Source organism: Hyla sarda, chromosome 4 (assembly GCF_029499605.1).
Source record: "Hyla sarda isolate aHylSar1 chromosome 4, aHylSar1.hap1, whole genome shotgun sequence".
Classification (NCBI taxonomy): Eukaryota; Metazoa; Chordata; class Amphibia; order Anura; family Hylidae; genus Hyla; species Hyla sarda.
In genome coordinates, this window is record NC_079192.1 from 268,832,392 (window position 1) to 268,851,623 (window position 19,232).

Here is a 19,232-nt window from a genome sequence, read left to right on the forward strand (position 1 = left end):
TGGTTTACAGTGCAACAATAGAACGTTTTTTATCTGGGGCTGCTGTGAGATCAGCAATGACATGGGCTGTAAAGCTTCAGTTACAGTCTTGTATAATGTATAACTGAGCAGGCTTAGTTTACCTGTACATTCTGGATTATAATGTAATTTCACACTAAACCCATTGTGGGTAATATGCATGAAGAAAGTAGTCACACACATGCGGCACCTTTATTTGAACAAGGATTGCACTCACCATCCAAACGATACTTTATTCCAAGGTGCCAGGCATAACAAGCTGGTGCGGGGGTAGGAGGGACTGGAACAGACTGTTTCACGCCACTAAGGCGCTTCTTCCAGCCGGTATACCGGCTGGAAGAAGTGCCTTAGTGGCGTGGAACAGTCTGTCCCGGTCCCTCCTCCCCCCGCCTCCACCCCCGCACCAGCTTGTTATGCCTGACACCATGGAATAAAGTATCGTTTGGATGGTGAGTGCAATCCTTGTATTTCTTTCCGCTATTGTCTTCATATGCTATCGGATCTATGCACCACCGCACCCAACGTCATATAGCAGGAAGCCCAGTACTACCCACATCACACTTTTTGCCATACGCCTTAGTCTTGCAGTGCCGGACTTTATCTTTTCTTCTTTTGGGTCTTTATTTGAACAAGATACTCTGTAATAGATTTTTAGTTCCGATATATACCAAGTAATGCAGTTGGAACTTGGTAATAACTAACTAAACAACTAAATAAAATCAGGTATCCACATTGTCTGTCAGAGGGTAGTAAAAAGTCAAAAGTGCCATGTAAAATCCATCCTTGAATGATTCTGGGAAGTTAACGTTATATAAGGTGAGAAGACCATGTCTTTCTAAGATGTCTGCTACCACCGACAGTCCATGCATATTTAAAATGATATCAGCAGCTTTCTAAGACTGGCTGGTGACCTGAGTGCTCAAGTTCCAGCACTGGGAAACAACACTGTGCTGGATTTTATCACACAGCAGTTCTAGAAATTCAAAAATTCAGATACTGTACACACACACATATATATATATATATATATATATATATATATATATATATATATTTGACTCAGTCCTGGGTATCATCCTTTCACAGCAATAGATTAGAAATGATCACTTTCATATAAAACCTCATGCAAGAGATGTTTAGTCAGTCAGTCGTTGCATTGGATCTAACAAAGCAGAAGCTGTGTCATCAGGATAAAATAAGATACATACTGGAAAGTTTGTGAACCCTAAAGAATTTTCTATTTTCCTGCAAATTTAATTCTAAAAGTACATTAGACTTTCACACACTCCTACAAGTAGATAAAGAGAACCAAATCAAACACATGAGCAGGGATGTGGAATTCCTATCGCCCGACTCCAGCGACATGCAGGTGAATTTTTCCGGCCCTTAGCCCGGCTTTGGGCAAGCAGGGCCGAACCTGACAAGCGTGGAAGCGCTCAGAGTCATGCCCGCTCCATACTCTGCAGCCCCCGGCTGATTTTAGTAGCTGGGGGCCGCCGCTAATAGCCAGCAAGCGGCGGCTGGCTATTAACGCTTTGGTTCCCCGCTGTCAAAGCTGACGGTGGCATCTAAAGGGACATCTAAAGGGACATGGATCGCACAGAAAACACAGTAGTGCAATTTTTATAATATCCCAGAAAAAAAAGTTAAAAAGTGATTAAAAAGTCAGATCAATACCAAAATGGTACCCATACAAAAAACAGATTATGGCGCAATAAATGAGCCCTCATACAGCCTGGTATGCGAAAAAAATGTAAATAATAAAAATTAAAAAAAGCTACAGGGGTCAAAAAATGGCAATTAAAAAAAAATTCAAAAAAGTTCAGATTTTTTTTTAATTAGTAAAACAAGACAGAAATTGTAATTGCTGTAATCAGGCCAGCCTAAAGGTTTAAAGGGGTAATCCAGGCAAAAACATTTTATCCCCTATCCAAAGGATAGGGGATAAGATGTTTGATTGCGGGGGGCCTGCTGCTGAGACCCCCGCGATCTCCCTGCAGCACCCGCATTCTATGCGGATGCTGAATCTCCAGTTTCGGAAACCCCTGGGTTTCTGGGACTGGGGACGTGACGTCACGCCATGCCCCCTCCATTTATGTCTATGGGAGGGGGCGTGATGGCTGTCACTCCCCCTCCCATAGACATGAATGGAGGGGGCGTGGCGTGATGTCACATCCCCGTTACATCACCAGTCCCGGAAACCCGGAGGTTTTCCTAGTGATGTAATGTTTGGGCTGCACTGCAACTGAGAAAAACCTGAGACAACACTCATTTTGTATCCTTTTAAAAATTAATATTGGGGCAAAAATCGCAGAATTGCCAGACCACCATGAAACACAGGTACAGACACTATATTATGAACTACACTAACTTTAGAAGGCCTGTAGCATAATCAAATTTAAGAAATCCCTGAATACCCCTACGTTAACTCTTTGCCATTTTAATGCAGTTGTGCCACCAGAGCTCTGCCATTCTCTTCCATACTGAAACAAAAAAAAAAAAAACAGGACAGTCCCTTTAAACTGTCAAAAATCTAAGTGGTGGAACAGTAGCACTTCTTGTTTTTTTTCCTTTTATGTTTTTTTTTCCATTTAAGGTGCAGTATAGGCTATTAAAGTACTATTAAATTAATCTATTAATCTAGAGCTTCTTGTGTATGCTTGTGCTAACCTGTTTTAGCTCATGTGGCAGGCATGGGTTTTCAGCCATGCTGATTTGTATTTCTACAATGAAATTATTTTATACTGCTGGCTACATTTTCTATGAATCCTCTGGGTAGACTCCAGCAGCCTAAATTGCTGTGACTGAAGTGAAACAGAATCATTTCACATTATATAAAGTTCTGATGCTCTTTCTTTTTCAAAGTGTATTTTAAAGCAAAATGTATTTTAAAACAATATTGCCATGAGAAAAAAGTGATCTGACCTATAATAACAATTTATGCAATACTAGTCTTCATAAAATGTGCACATGTTGTGTTTTGCTGCCTTTGGATTGTGTTTTTACAAAGTTTTGTAGTGTTTTTGCGGTGATCTTCCAAAATTGTTGTGAAAATTAAGTATTTTAACCTGGATTTGTGCAATAGCAGTAAGATAGTGTGATTTTCCTGAAATTTTGAAAAAATCTAAGCAAATATGCAGCAAAAACATAAAGTGAGAACACAACATCCAGGTAGGTATATGACTACTAAATATCCTATTCCCCTAGAGATAAACTGCAGCAGCAGTATACAGATAGAGCTGCTTTGGGAGGGGTCTGTGAGCAGCCAGAAAGGATTTTATAGGTGATGATGTCATCCTGTAGTTTACAGAAAGTCAGATGATCCAGGACTGACTGAGTCAGGCTAGTGATCACACGACCCAGTTACAATAATGGAACTTAGGGAAACAGCTTTCCTGGAATGAAACAGATGGCACCACAGGACTAGTGATGGTGTATAGGATGTGGGTAAAATGTTAATGTATATATCATACTAAAATGTTACATTCATACAATAAATAAGATATTTTATCCCACATTTTATGTCAATGTTGAAAGGACGTTAAAAAATTATAGACACAGATACAGATGTCACACCAAACTCCAAAAATGGGCTGAACAAAATTATTGGCGCCCTTTCAAAATTGTGGAAAAATAAGATTGTTTCAAGCATGTGATGCTCCTTTAAACTAACCTGGGGCAAGTAACAGGTGTGGGCAATATAAAAATCACACCTGAAAGAAGATAAAAAAGAGAGAAGTTCACTTAGTCTTTGCATTGTGTGTCTGTGTGTGCCACACTAAGCATGGACAACAGAAAGGAGAAGAGAACTGTCTGAGGACTTGAGAACCAAAATCGTAGAAAAATATAAACAATCTCAAGGTTACAAGTCCATCTCCAGAGATCTAGATTTTCCTTTGCCCACAGTGCGCAACATTATCAAGAAGTCTTCAACCCATGGCACTGTAGCTAATCTCCCTGGGCATGGACGGAAGAGAAAAATTGATGAAAGGTGTCAACGCAGGATAGTCCGGATGGTGGATAAGCAGCCCCAAACAAGTTCCAAAGATATTCAAGCTGTCCTGCAGGCTCAGGGAGCATCAATGTCCGCACAAACTATCCGTTAACATGTAAATTAAACACTATGGTAGGAGACCCAGGAGGACCCCACGCTGACACAAAGACATAAAAAAGCAAGACTACATTTTGCCAAAATGAACTTGAGTAAGCCAAAATCCTTCTGGGAAAATGTCTTGTGGACAGATGAGATCAAGATAGAGCTTTATGGTAAAGCACATCATTCTAATGTTTACCGAAGACGGAATGAGGCCTACAAAGAAAAGAACACAGTACCTACAGTGAAATATGGTGGAGGTTCAATGATGTTTTGGGGTTGTTTTGCTGCCTCTGGCACCAGGTGCCTTGAATGTGTGCAAGATCATGAAATCTGAGGATTACCAACAGATTTTGGGTCGCACTGTACAGCCCAGTGTCAAAAAGCTGGGTTTGCGTCCGAGATCTTGGGTCTTCCAGCAGGACAATGAACCCAAATATACTTCAAAAAGCACCAAGAAATGGATGACAACAAAGCCCTGGAGAGTTCTGAAGTGGCCAGCAATGAGTCCAGATCTAAATCCCATTGAACACCAGTGGAGAGATCTTAAAATTGCTGTTGGGAAAAGGCAACCTTCCAATAAGAGAGACCTGGAGCAGTTTGCAAAAGTAAGAGTGGTCCAACATTCCGGCTGAGAGGTGTAAGAAACTTATTGATGGTTATAGGAAGCGACTGATTTGTTGTTTTTTCCAATGGGTGTGCAACCAAATATTACGTTAAGGGTGCCAATAATTTTGTCCAGCCCATTTTTGGAGTTTGTAACATTATGTCCAATTTGCTTTTTTTCCTCCCTTTTTTGGTTTAGTTCCAATACATCAAAAGGGAATAAACATGTGTATAGCAAAACATGTGTTACTGCAATCCTCTTCTGTGAGAAATACTTAATTTTCTTGAAAAATTTCAGGGGTGCCAACATTTACTGCCATGACTGTATTTAAAGAATACAACGATTCAGAAAGAAATGTACAGTGGCACTCACCAGGTTGAGAAGATCAATTCTTTATTTCATCTTTGGTGCAGGTTACATTCAGCATCTCTGTCCAGCCGGACCTGGACGCCGGTCCCGATCAAGTGAACGCACCAGCGTCCAGGTCCGGCTGGACAGAGACACTGAAAGTAACCTGCACCAAAGATGAGATAAAGAATTGATCTTCTCAACCTGGTGAGTGCCACTGTACATTTCTTTCTGGATCATTGTATGAAGTTACCTAATATATCCACAGTAGAGCACAACCAGTTATATTTCCCTGAAAGCAAGTTCAGCCCCGAAGCGCCGGGATTGATGAGGCAGTGCCGACCAGCTGTATCTATATCTATGTTCGTTGTATTTCAAGAATGACAGTTACATAAATATAATCTATACCCAATGTTTTGTCTCAAGTCAAGGGCAGCATTGCAGACATGCTCAAATAAATAAGGAAATTAAATGAACACTCCATGCTAAAAAAAGAAATATAATACTGTTATGTCTGGTGCAGGAACTAAAGTGGCACAACATAGGGATTTTCTTTCTTGTGTTCTTATGATCTCCCTAACCTTTTCCACCTAACTCTGTATAAGTATCAGTTTTGCTTGGAATGTAGATTTATGGTAGGATAAGTAAATAGAATAAAATATATGTATGTATATAAAAGACAATACTGGAAATCACACTTTAATGGAATCCGAATGACATTAGAATGAGGTGAAACATGATCTCCAGCAGCTTCAAATTTACATTTGTGTAATGGATACATAATTCCAATTGATTTGTCATGGCTGTGAAGCATGAATGAATCGCCACTGAAAACTAATGTATCCAATTATAGAATCATTAGCATAAAGAACAATAAACACATCTTCCATAAGCGTAGACAAAAGAAGGTGTTTCTAAAAAGAGAAGAACAGAATGATATAAATCTGATGATGAACATAAAAAGTTTTTGTTATGATAATGAGCAAACCATGTTTGCTGGTCAATTATGAATGAAAGATTACTAACTGAGGGCATATATATATATATATATATATATATATATATATATATATATATATATAATATATATATATACATATACACAAACACACACACATGAAAAGAGGAGAAAATTAAGTGTCATGCATCACTCTTAGCATAGTATTAACACACTGTAAAAAAAAATCACTTATTACAGATGGCTTACTCACTTCAGAGTTGTGCTACAATATAGGCAACTCTATACTGCACTTTATAAAAATAGAAGCAGGAGAGGGGCGTATATGAGCGGCTCCTGCTCCAGTCTGGAATCATGCCATAACCCCTTAAGGACCCTTGACGTAAGCCTACATCATGACACACTGGTACTTAAGGACCCATGACGTACGCGTGCGGGACGGGGATCGGTCCGGGATGCCTGATGAAATAATTCAGCAGGCATTCTGTGCAAACGCCCAGGGGGGGGGGTCATCAGACCCCCCCCATGTCGGCGATCGCGGCAACTCGCAAGTGAATTCACACTTGCGATTTGAGCGATTCCGGGTCATTCCGGGTCTATGGTGCCACCCCTCCTATCCCTGCTGTTGGTCTAGACGCGACCACCAATAGCAGATCGGGGTGGGGGGGTTAACTTTCTTTTTCCCCGTCCTGCCCACCCACAATAGGCGGGGCAGAACGGCGAAACGACGGGGACCGGCGCCAGAGTCCACTTATCTATGCGGGCGGGCGTCGGAGGCTGTGGGTGACAGAGATGGGCGGGCAGCGATATCGTGTGGCTGGATCCGACGGAAGCCGGTGAGTTGCCAAGCAACATTTGGAGGGTACAGTTTGAGACCACTATATAGAGGTCTCTAACTGTAGCCCTCCAGATGTTGCAAAACTACAACTCCCAGCATGCCCAGACAGTTGTTTGGGTATGCTGGAATATGTAGTTTTGCAACAGCTGGAGGGCTACAGTTAGAGACCACTATATAGTGGTCCCTAAACTGTAGCCCTCCAGATCTTGCAAAACTACAACTCCTGGCATGCCCACACAACTGTTTGCTGTCTGGGGATGCTGGGATTTGTAGTTTTGCAACAGCTGGAGGACCACAGTTTGGAGATCACTGTGGCCCTCCAGATGTTGCAAAACTGCAAATCCCAGCATGCCCAGGCAGCAAACAGCTGTCTTGGCATGCTGGGAGTTGTAGTTGCGTACCTCTAGCTGTTGCATAACTGCATCTCCCAGCATGCACTTCGGCGATCAGTACATGCTGTGAGTTGTAGTTTTGCAACAGCTGGAGGCACACTGGTTGGAAAATACTGAGTTAAGTAACAGAACCTAACTGAAGGTTTTCCAACCAGTGTGCCTCCAGCTGTTGCAAAAGTACAACTCCCAGCATGCACGGCCTGTCAGTACATGCTGGGAGTTGTAGTTTTGAAACAGCTGGAGGTTTGCCCCCCCAGGTGAACGTACAGGTTACATTCACACAGGCAGGTTTACAGTAAGTTTCCTGCTTCAAGTTTGGGCTGCGCCAAGTTTTTCGCTGCAGCGCAAACTCCTAGCGGGAAACTCACCGTAACACGCCAATGCGAATGTACCCTAAAAACACTACACTACACTAATACATAATAAAGGGAAAAACACAACATATACACCCCCTTACACTGCCCCCCCCCCCCAATAAAAATTAAAAACGTATTGTATGGCAGTGTTTCCAAAATGGAGCCTCCAGCTGTTGCAAAACAACAACTCCCCGCATTTCCAGACAGCCACTGACTGTCCAGGCATGCTGGGAATTTAGCAACAGCTGGAGGCACCCTGTTTTGGAATCACTGGCGCAGAATACCCCTGTGTCCACCCCTATGCAATCCCTAATTTAGTCCTCAAATGCACATGGCGCTCTCTCACTTCGGAGCCCTGTCGCATTTCAAGGAAACAGTTTAGGGCCACATATGGGGTATTTCCGTACTCGGGAGATATTGCACTACAAATTTTGGGGGGCTTTTTCTCCTTTTACCCCTTATGAAAAGGAAAAGTTGGGGGCTACACCAGCTTGTTAGTGTAAAAAAAAATAAAAAAAAATTTACACTAACATGCTGGTGTTGCCCCATAGTTTTTATTTTCACAAGAGTTAAAAGGAAAAAAAAAAATTTGTAACGCAATTTCTCCTGAGTACGGAAATACCCAGATGTGGGCGTAAAATGCTCTGCGGGCGCACAACAAGGCTCAGGAGAGAGAGAGCGCACTATGTACATTTGATGCCTAAATTGGTGACTTGCACAGGGGTGGCTGATTTTACAGCGGTTCTGACATAAACGCAAAAAAAGAAATACCCACATGTGACCCCATTTTGGAAACTACATCCCTCACAGAATGTAACAAGGGGTATAGTGAGCCTTAATACCCCACAGGTGTTTAATGAAAATTCCTCAAAGTTGGATGGAAAAAAAAAAAAGTTTTTACATTAAAATGCTGGTGTTACCCAAAATGTTTCATTTTCACAAGGAAAAATAGGAAAAAAGCCCCCCAAAATTTGTAACCCCATCTCTTCTGAGTAAGAACATACCCCATATGTGGATGTAAAGTGCTCTGCTCGGCTTTGTAAACACACATGGCCCCCGACTTCTATTCCAAACTAATTCTGTCTCCAAAAGCTCAATGGCGCTCCTCCTCTTCTGAGCATTGTAGTGCGCCAGCAGAGCACTTTACGTCCACACATTGGGTATTTCCATACTCAGAAGAGATGTGCTTACAAATTTTGGGGGTCATTTTCTCTTATTACCCCTTGTAAAAATGTAACATTTGGGGGAAAACCAGCATTTTAGTGAAAAAAAATGTTTTCTTCATTTACACATCCGTCTTTAACAAAAAGTCATCGAACACCGGTGAGGTGTTAAGGTTCACTGTACACCTTGTTGCGTTCCATGAGGGGTGTAGTTTCCAAAATAGTATGCCATGTGGTTATTTTTTTGCTGTCCTGGCACCATAGGGGCTTCGTAAATGCGACATGCCCTCCAAGAACCCTTTTAGCAAAATTCGCTTTTCAAAAGCCAAATATGACTCCTTCTCTTCTGAGCATTGTAGTGCGCCAGCAGAGCACTTGACGTCCACACATAGGGTATTTCTATACTCAGAAGAGATGGGGTTACAAATTTTGGGGGGCATTTTTTCCTAATATCCCTTGTAAAAATTAAAAATTTGGGGGAAAACTAGCATTTAAACGAAAAGTCGTCAAACACCTGTGGGGTGTTAAGGCTCACTGGACCCCTTGCTACTTGCCTTGAGGGGTGTAGTTTCCAAAATAGTATGCCATGTGTTTTTTTTTTTTTTTTTTTTTTGCTGTTCTGGCACCATAGGGGCTTCCTAAATGCGACATGCCCCACGAAAACCATTTCAGAAAAACTCACTCTCCAAAATCCCACTGTCGCTCCTTCCCTTCTGAGCCCTCTACTGTGCCCACCGAACACTTGACATACACATATGAGGTATTTCCTTACTCGAGAGAAATTGAGTTACACATTTTAGGAAGATTTCTCTCCTTTTACCCCTTGTAAAAATTCAAAAACTGGGTCTACAAGAACATGCCAGTGTAAAAAATGGAGATTTTGAATTTTCTCCATCAATTTGCTGCTATTCCTGTGAAACACCTAAAGGGTTAACAAACCTTTTGAATGTAATTTGGAATACTTTGAGGGGTGCAGTTTTTTTAATGGGGTCATTTGTGGGGTATTTCTAATATGAAGGCCCTTCAAATCAACTTCAAAACAGAACTGGTCCCTGAAAAATGTTGATTTAGAAAATTTTGTGAAAAATTGGAAAATTGCTGCTATACTTTGAAGCCCTCTGATGTCTTCCAAAAGTAAAAACATGTCAACTTCATGATGCAATCATAAAGTAGACATGTTGTTTATGTGAATCAATATTTAATTCATTTGGAATATTCATTTTCCTTATAAGCAGAGAGCTTCAAAGTTAAAAAAAATGCAAAATGTTAAATTTTTTCATAAAATTTTGAAATTTTTCACCAAGAAACGATGCAAGTATCGACAAAATGTTACCACTAACATAAAGTACAATAGGTCATGAAAAAACAATCTCGGAATCAGAATGAAAGGTAAAAGTATCCCAGAGTTATTAAAGTGACAGTGGTCAGATGTGCAAAAAATGGCCGGGTCCTACAGTGAAAATTGGCCTGGTCCTTAAGGGGATAAGATTAAAAAAAAATCACAACACAAAATTTTACTTCAAAATGGTCAGGTTAAATGGGCACTCTCATTAAAACAAATTTTTGCTATTGCTATTGCACTATGATAAATAAAAAATCTTTCTAATGAAGTTTTATTTGTGTTTAAAAAAACTATCACTAGGTGTCTCCCTACTTGTCCAGATCACATCCCCCCCCATCTTTTGCACAGACTTTGGACTGTGCAAAAGCCCAAAAGCAGGAAATGCAGTCTGGAGTGCTGAGAGGTATGTGTGCAGCCTTAGCCAATCAGAGTTCATCTCACACACTTACCTGCTCTGGGCTGTGTATAGCAAAGTGAGAGAGGAAGTTCTCCCCTGTATGGCTTCAGATTATTTAACCCCTGTGAATCTGACTGAGACTGAGCAGAAAATACAGAGCAATATTAAGGTAGAAAACAAAAAAATAATAAAAATAAAGGCAGCGGGTGGTTTATCATGATGGGGCAATGAACTGGGAGGATTATAACATTTAACAAGATCATGAGAGGTACTCTTTAAGTTAACAAGGCAGATCATGCTACTCTGCAACAATGTTAAAGAGGCACTCCGCTGGAAACATCTTATCCCCTAGCCAAAGGATAGGGGATAAGATGTTAAATCGCGGGGGTCCCGCCACTAGGGATGTCATTCGGTGCTAGGAGAGAACTCCAATCCATGCCCGATGACTGGCGATGTGGGCAGACATGCCCCCTCCATTCAAGTCTATTGGAGGAGGCGTGACGGCTATGTACCAGCCTTCAAGGCCCCTCCCATAGACATGAACAAGCTTCCGTTTTACAGATGCTGCCGGATAGGGGATAAGATGTTTCACATGGAGTACCCCTTTAAAGGAGTATTCCAGGAATTTTTTTATTTGACTATGCTAAAGGGGCTGTAAAGTTAGTATAGTTGATAATATAGTGTCTGTACCTGTGTTTGATCGTAGTCTCGCAATTCTTATGTCATCTTTGCCCAGATACTTATTTTTAACAGCATACAAAATGAGTGTCGTCTCTGATTTTCCCAGGTTGCAGTGCGGCCTGAGAAATTACATCAATAGTAAGGTATTCAAAGGAGTCTGTCTGCTTCAATGGGTGGAGGGACCGCTGGGTAGAAGGGAGATCATTCTGCAGTGAATTGTAGTTTTGAAACAGCTGGAGGCACCTTGGTTAGAAAACACTGGTCTATTGATTACAGCAGAGCATAGAAGTCAGCACACCTGTGTTTCAATGGGGGGGATGGCAGATGTGTGGGAGGGAGGAATGTAATCTCACACATACAAGCAAGGAATCCTGGGACTTGTAATTGGACGGAGGGAACTCCAACAGGAAATAGCCATTTCACAAAAAGAAAGCAGCAGCGTTATAGTAAACTAACAATATAGCCATTTAGCCCCAAGACAAATACAGATCCTTCCTAAGCATGTCCATTACTGTCTGGCAGGTATGTACTAAAATCACCTGATGGTGAATAACCCCTTTAGGAGCCTGGTGAATCACACTGAACTGCGTCATTCAGTGACTCAATATAACATTTATTTGGAATATCAATTTTCCTTACAAGCAGAGAGCTTCAAAATTTAAAAAAATGCAAAATTTTCTAAATTGTTAGGAAAATTTGGTATTTTTCACCAAGAAAAGATGCAAGTAACGACGAAAATTTACCACTAACATAAAGTAGAATATGTCACAAAAAAACAATCTCAGAATCAGAATAATCGGTAAAAGCATCTCAAGGTTATTAATGCTTAAAGTGACAGTGGTCAGAATTGCGAAAAAGGGCTGCATCCTTAACCCCTTAAGGACCAAGGACGTACCGGTACGTCCTTGGTCCTGCTCTTCTGATATAACGCGGGGTTACACAGTAACCCCGCGTCATATCACGGCGGGCCCGCGGTCATAGTGAAGCCGGGACCCGCCTCTAATAGCGCGCAGCGCCGATCGCGGCGCCGCGCGCTATTAACCCTTTAGCCGCGCGCTCAGAGCTGAGCCGCGCTGCTAAAAGTGAAAGTTCCCGGCTAGCTCAGTCGGGCTGTTTGGGATAGCGGCATCCCGAACAGCTGACAGGACAGCGGGAGGGCCCCTTCCTGCCTCCTCGCTGTCCGATCGACGAATGACTGCTCAGTGCCTGAGATCCAGGCATGAGCAGTCATGCGGCAGAATCGTTGATCACTGGTTTCTTATGAGAAACCAGTGATCAACATAGAAGATCAGTGTGTGCAGTGTTATAGGTCCCTATGGGACCTATAACACTGCAAAAAAAAAGTGAAAAAAAAAAGTGAATAAAGATCATTTAACTCCTCCCCTATTAAAAGTTTGAATCACCCCCCCTTTTCCAATAAAAAAAAACACAGTGTAAATAAAAATAAACATAAACATATATGGTATCACCGCGTGCGGAAATGTCCGAATTATAAAAATATATCATTAATTAAACCGCTCGGTCAATGGCGTGCGCGCAAAAAAATTCCAAAGTCCAAAACAGTGCATTTTTGGTCACTTTTTATATCATTTATATCATTCAATAAGCCCTATCAATGCAAAAATGGTACCGTTAAAAACTTCAGATCACGGCGCAAAAAATGAGCTCTCAAACCGCCCCATACACGGAAAAATAAAAAAGTTAAATGGGTCAGAAGATGACAATTTTAAACGTATTAATTTTACTGCATGTAGTTATGATTTTTTCCAGAAGTCCGACAAAATCAAACCTATATAAGTAGGGTATCATATTAATTGTATGGACCTACAGAATACATCTCAGGTGTCATTTTTACCGAAAAATGTACTACGTAGAAACGGAAGCCCCCAAAAGTAACAAAACAGCGTTTTTTTTTTCAATTTTGTCGCACAATGATTTTTTTTCCCGCTTCACCGTAGATTTTTGGGCAAAATGACTAACGTCATTACAAAGTAGAATTGGTGGCGCAAAAAATAAGCCATCATATGGATTTTTAGGTGCAAATTTGAAAGAGTTATGATTTTTTAAAGGCAAGGAGCAAAAAACGAAAATGCAAAAACCGAAAAAAAACCCGTCCTTAAGGGGTTAAGGTGAAAATGAGCTGAGTCCTTAAGGGATTAAGTGGGGGAACTTGCACAACTGGTGGCTGTGTAAATACTTTTTTTCCCCACTGTATAAGCCATTCATGAAGATAATTACCCTCATAATAAAGACTGGTTTTAAAGTTAGTTCTTGAAGGAACAGTTTTCAAAATGGACCTGTGGGGTCCCTTATGATATGTTCAATCAAGAAAAATTTTCTTGCCGAAATTTTGGTGAAAAAAAACGCTTTCTGCTCCATGCTAAAATGAAGCAGAAATAAAGTAGGAATTGGTGCTCATTTGGCATGGAATTTGAAGCAGGATTTGGAGCAGAAATACAAAGTACAACTGACTTCACAGGATAGGAGTGTTTGTAGATCTGCAACAAATGGAGGCTGGAAACTACTGCTGTAAAGAGTAAAAAAGGACATAATGGGGAGATTTATCAGAGGCCTGTGAAAAATGAAAGAAACAATCTGATTGGTTGCTATGGGCAACTGCACCACTCTTCCTCTAGACAGGTTTTGATAAATCTCCCCCAACATGCATTGGAAAAGTGCCCATTTTTTTGGTACCTGCGTAGAAAAGCCTGATATCATGACTATAGTTATAATGAAGCATACACACTTACTGCATTGTACACACATCTTCAGATTCTTTGATTGCAGAAGATAAAAAAATAATGAATATATAAATGTAGCAAACTGCGTTATTCTTGTTTTCAATGTGGCCATATAACTTTAAAGGAGAACTCCAGCAAAAAAGTTTAATTTGCCATTATGCCTGGGCTGCCAAAAACTTTAACTTAACTACCATTTCTCCCCCGATGCCACTGGAATTACACTCCTGTACTCTGGTGCTGTCTTCTTCCCACATTTGGTGCCTGACAGGTCGAAATGAAGCTTCGGCTTGGTCTGTGATAAGCTGAGCGGCAGTCTGATGTCATGGGCTTGGTCACATGGAAGAAGTCCGGTCCTGTTACATCACACTGTTGCTCAGCTTATCACTGGACAAGGCGGGACATCGCTGCAGCCTGTAATTAGCTGGGATTAGTGCAGTGTGAAAGGTTAGGCTCCAAAAGCCTGAGGAAGACCGCATCAGAGGGCAGAAGAGTCATTTCAGCAGCATCGGGGGAACAGCAGAAGGTAAGGTTTATTACTTAAGTTGCAGGCGTGAAGACGAAAAAAAATTATTTGCCAGAGTTCTCCTGTATCCAACGTACCAAAACCCAGGGCACTTGGCCCGGGGCACAAGATCCCCTTAACTAAACTCCCTTAAAATATAACTTTTATTGGTCTACTATACTAAAATCATATGTAGTGTCATATAGGTTAAAACCATTTAGTCACAGTAACAGAAGTAACTATATATATTGGGGATGACCCCACTGTAAATAGAATATAGGGAACTGCAGTTTCCCATATAACTGGATTACTGTGACATGATCAGACTGGGATCGCCTATGTTCTCTTACATCGCAGAACATAGAGCGGCCGGCTGCCCGCATCTATACATTATATAGGAGGATCGCAACGGGTGTCAGACCCTGTGACTATCTGTCTATCAGTGCAGGTACTACTACTCCCATTATGGAACAGACTGTTCCATGCTGGGAGTAGTAGTACTACCTAAAAAAATTTAAAAATAAAGAAAAAATTTGGAAAAAACACACACTTTATTAGATCGATTCACAGAGAATTTATTCGGATCGAATCAAATTTTCTCTAAAAATTTGGCGAATCAGTCGAATTGAATTTTTCTAAATTTCGCTCACCTCTAATCAAAATGTTAATAGGCCATACAGATAACATAAAATACATTTCAATAAACAATAACTATCATCATGCAAAACAACCCACGGAAAAGGGTGACTAGTCACACTACACAGTAAACTGTCCTTAATTATTTATTCAAGGGAGGCAGCAAAGGAAAAACCGTCGTTAAGACCTCAAGGTGTCATACTTTTCAATCGATGCATCTACCTTGCCTCATCTCTCAGGAGATTCCGATCTAAGTCACCCCGTCTAGGTCCCAGACGTAATTGACATACACCCACAAACTTGATCTCTGTGGTATAACTATTATGCTTTAATTGCATATGACAGAAAACTGGAGTCTCTTTGCGAATACAGCTCAAATGTTGGGATATGTGTCTTCGCAGTTCTCGTGTTGTTTTACCCACATAGATTCACTGACATGTGCATATAGCAATGTATATCACATTTTTGCTTCTATAGTTAACAAACTGTCTGATGTCATAAGTCCGAGAATCTATGGGGTGAGAAAGCGTTTAGTTTTTATTACTTGGGGACAAAAGGAACAATGTCCGCACAGAAAGCAGCCAACCGTATTACTCCTAAGCCATGTCTCTCTTGTGTAGGGGGTATCAAGATGACTACGGAACAATTGATCCCATAAGTTGGGTCCCCTCCTAAATGTAATACTTGGACTCCTCCCAATTAGGGGTTCATGATCCCTGTTACTTGACAAAAGATGCCAATGCTTGTGTAAAATACCCATAATTTTATGTGTGTATCCATCATAACAACCTATACACCGTATACGTTCAGATTCTTCTATACCTGTAGATGTAGAAAGCATTGGACCCTTGTCTGGGGTTCGGGCCCGTTGATATGCTTTTTTTTTTAGATGTTTTCTTGGATACCCTAGTTGTTTAAATCTTTCGTGTAACCTCCTACTTTTCTCCTCAAATTTTGTCTCTTACGAACAATTCTGACGTGCACGTAAGTATTGTCCTACAGGTATGCAGGACTTCAAACGATTTGGATGCCAACTACTCCAGTTTAATAGTGAGTTCGCCGAAGTTGGTTTACTGTATACTTGAGTTTGGATCTTTAGGTCTTCATCTATATAGATATGCAAATCTAAAATTAATAGATGTGCCTCCTATCTCACTGGTGAATACCATCCCAATATCATTGTTGTTAAGTTGGTGAACAAAATCTGTGAAAAGTGAACACGAGTTTCTTTATAACCCACACCCCACAATTGCTACTCTTTATGCATTACCAAAAATGCATAAGGCTACTACACCTATTCGTGGCTAACCAATTATCTCCGGAAATAACTGCCTCACCAAAGGGGCGAGCATCTACATTGAAAAGGTGCTGGCACCTTTTGTGGTGACCTTACCCTTGTATCTAAAGGATACGAAGGATACAGTATAAAAATTACAAGACAGTGTAAAACAACGATACTTACCAGCTTGGGCGTTGAAAGTCTCTACAGTAATATCCAGCATGAATTTGGTCTGACCGCGTTTACACATTTTTTGAGCACTAAAAGCACTTTTTTTCAGGACACAACACTTTTGTTATTAAATTACTAAAATTCATCTTAACTCACAATAATTTTTTATTTGATGGGACTTTTTATCATCAAACACAAGGTACGGCCATGGGGTCGTCTTGTGCACCTACTTATGCAAATTTGTTTTTTCTGAGCTTTTCAATCTTTCTCTAATCACATCACTTTCTGGGGGTGCTATATCGATGATGTCCTTATTCTTTGGGACAGAGATACTTCACTTTTCACGGATTTTGTTCACCAACTTAACATCAATGATATTGGGATGGTATTCACCAGAGAGATAGGCACATCCATTAATCTCTTAGATTTGGATATCTATATAGATGAAGACCTAATAATCCAAACTCAAGTATATCGTAAACCAACTTTGGCAAACTCACTATTACATTGGAGTAGTTGACATCGGTTGAAGTCCAGCACTTACGTGCACGTCGGAATTGTTCGGAAGAGACAAAATTTGAGGTGGAAAGTAGGAGGTTATACCAAAGATTTAAACAACGAGGGTATCTGAGAAAACATCTAAAAAAAAGCATATCAACGGACCCGAACCACAGACAGGGGTGGCAATGCATTCTACATCTACAGGTGTAAAAGAATCTGAATGTATACGGTGTATAGGTTGTTATGAAGGATATACACATAAAATAATGGGTATTTTATACAAGCATTGGCATCTTTTGTCAAGTGACAGGGATCTTGAACCCTTGATTGGGAAGAGTCCAAGTATTACATTTAGGCTGCTTCCCGTACAGAGATTGTTCCTTTTGTCCACATGTAATAAAAACGAAACGCTTTATCAGCCCCATAGATTCTCGGACGTATGACATCAGACAGTTTGTTAACTGTAGAAGCAAAAATGTGATATACATTGCTATATGCACATGTCCGAGAATCAATGTGGTAAAACACCACAAGAACTGTTAAGACTCATATCCCAACATATGAGCTGTATTCACACTAAGAAAAAGACTCCAGTTTCCCATCATATGCAATTACAGCATAATAGTAATACCACAGAGATCAAGTTTGTGGGTGTATGTCAATTACATCAGGGACCTAGACAGGGTGACATAGATCGGAATTTCCTGAGAGAAGAGGCAAGGTGGATACATCGACTGAAGAGTATGACACCTTCAGGTCTTAACAAAAGGTTTTTCCTTTGCTGTCTTCCTTGAATAAATAATTAAGGAAAGTTCACTGGGTAGTGTGACTATTCACCCTTTTCCGTGGGTTATTTTGCATGATGATAGTTATTGTTTATTCCTATTTATTTTATGTTATCTGTATGGCGTATAAAAATTTTGATCAATCCTTGATAACATTTATGGTGGAATACACAGGTGCACTCCTGATGGATAACTTGTGAATAAAGATGTTTTATATAAGGTTTCATTATATAATTACTAAATAATATTGACTGACATATGATTAACCACAATGGTGAGATGACATGTGAGATTATCTCTTAGGGTGTATTATATTGACATCATATGTGTATTATGAGAACAGTATATTACATATAATACTGAGTATGTACTCTGTACAGACAGGACCAAGAACACACATTGAGAAGCACGCAAGTGCAGTACCTAAGAACCTAAGTGTTCGGAGCCTAAGTTGGAACACTGCCGCAGAGGTGAGTTCTATGTAACGCTCCATATTTAAGTTCGCGCACATGTGCGAGAAGATAGGCGATCCCAGTCTGATCATATGACTTAGTCACATGATCGGAGAGCACATAGAATAGCGGCACAGCCGGAAGATGTCAGCAAGCAAGCAGGTAAGAGGCTGACAGGTAGTGTTGAGATATTTCATTGGCTTCTAGATTGACATGTGAAATCGGAGTGGACTGTGGATTGCCCTCTTTTTTGCTAAACTGTTTGTGATTGGCCAGCTAATTTACAAAATTGATGCACAATGATGACAGCTATAAACCTAGTACATAAAAGGATGGACAGGGCACGTGGAAAGATGTTTGCCTAATAATCCTCCTGAGGATGGTGCTTTTGCACCGAAACTAGTTCAGGGGGCAAATTTTATGGTTTTAATACAGTCACAGTAATCCAGTTATATGGGAAACTGCAGTTCCCTATATTATATTTACAGTGGGGTCATCCCCAATATATATATATATATATATATATATATATATATATATATATATATATATATGAGAAATCAAGTGAAGAAGAAAAACGTTGCAACTCACCACCTATCGAGCTTTTCTTTAATTGTCGTCACATCATCAGTACAGGTACAACTTGCAGTGAATCGACATCGGGGCTGAGTGCAGGGGAGAGAGGGGAGAGTGGCGCTGCGGGGAGGTCCCTAGACGACCAGCTAGTTTCGCATCAAATGATGCTTCTTCCGGTCTAGTCTAGTCCACGCTTTGCACCCCACTGAGCCATGGGACTGTTTGAGTACCTGCCTGTTAGGTTGACACTGATAGAGACGCTGTGCCTGGCCTGTCTCTCTTGTCTATTCATATATATATATATATATATATATATATATATATATATATATATATAAACATATATATATAGTTACTTCTGGTACCGTGACTAAGTGGTTTTAACCTATATGACAC

At 40.5% G+C, this 19,232-nt stretch overlaps 1 protein-coding gene across 1 annotated transcript in view; it reads right to left on the reverse strand.

Moving 5' to 3' along the window:
• KCNMB4 (potassium calcium-activated channel subfamily M regulatory beta subunit 4) overlaps positions 1–19,232 on the reverse strand; it is a 101,382-nt gene that overhangs the window by 10,600 nt on the left and 71,550 nt on the right. The window lies entirely within an intron of this gene.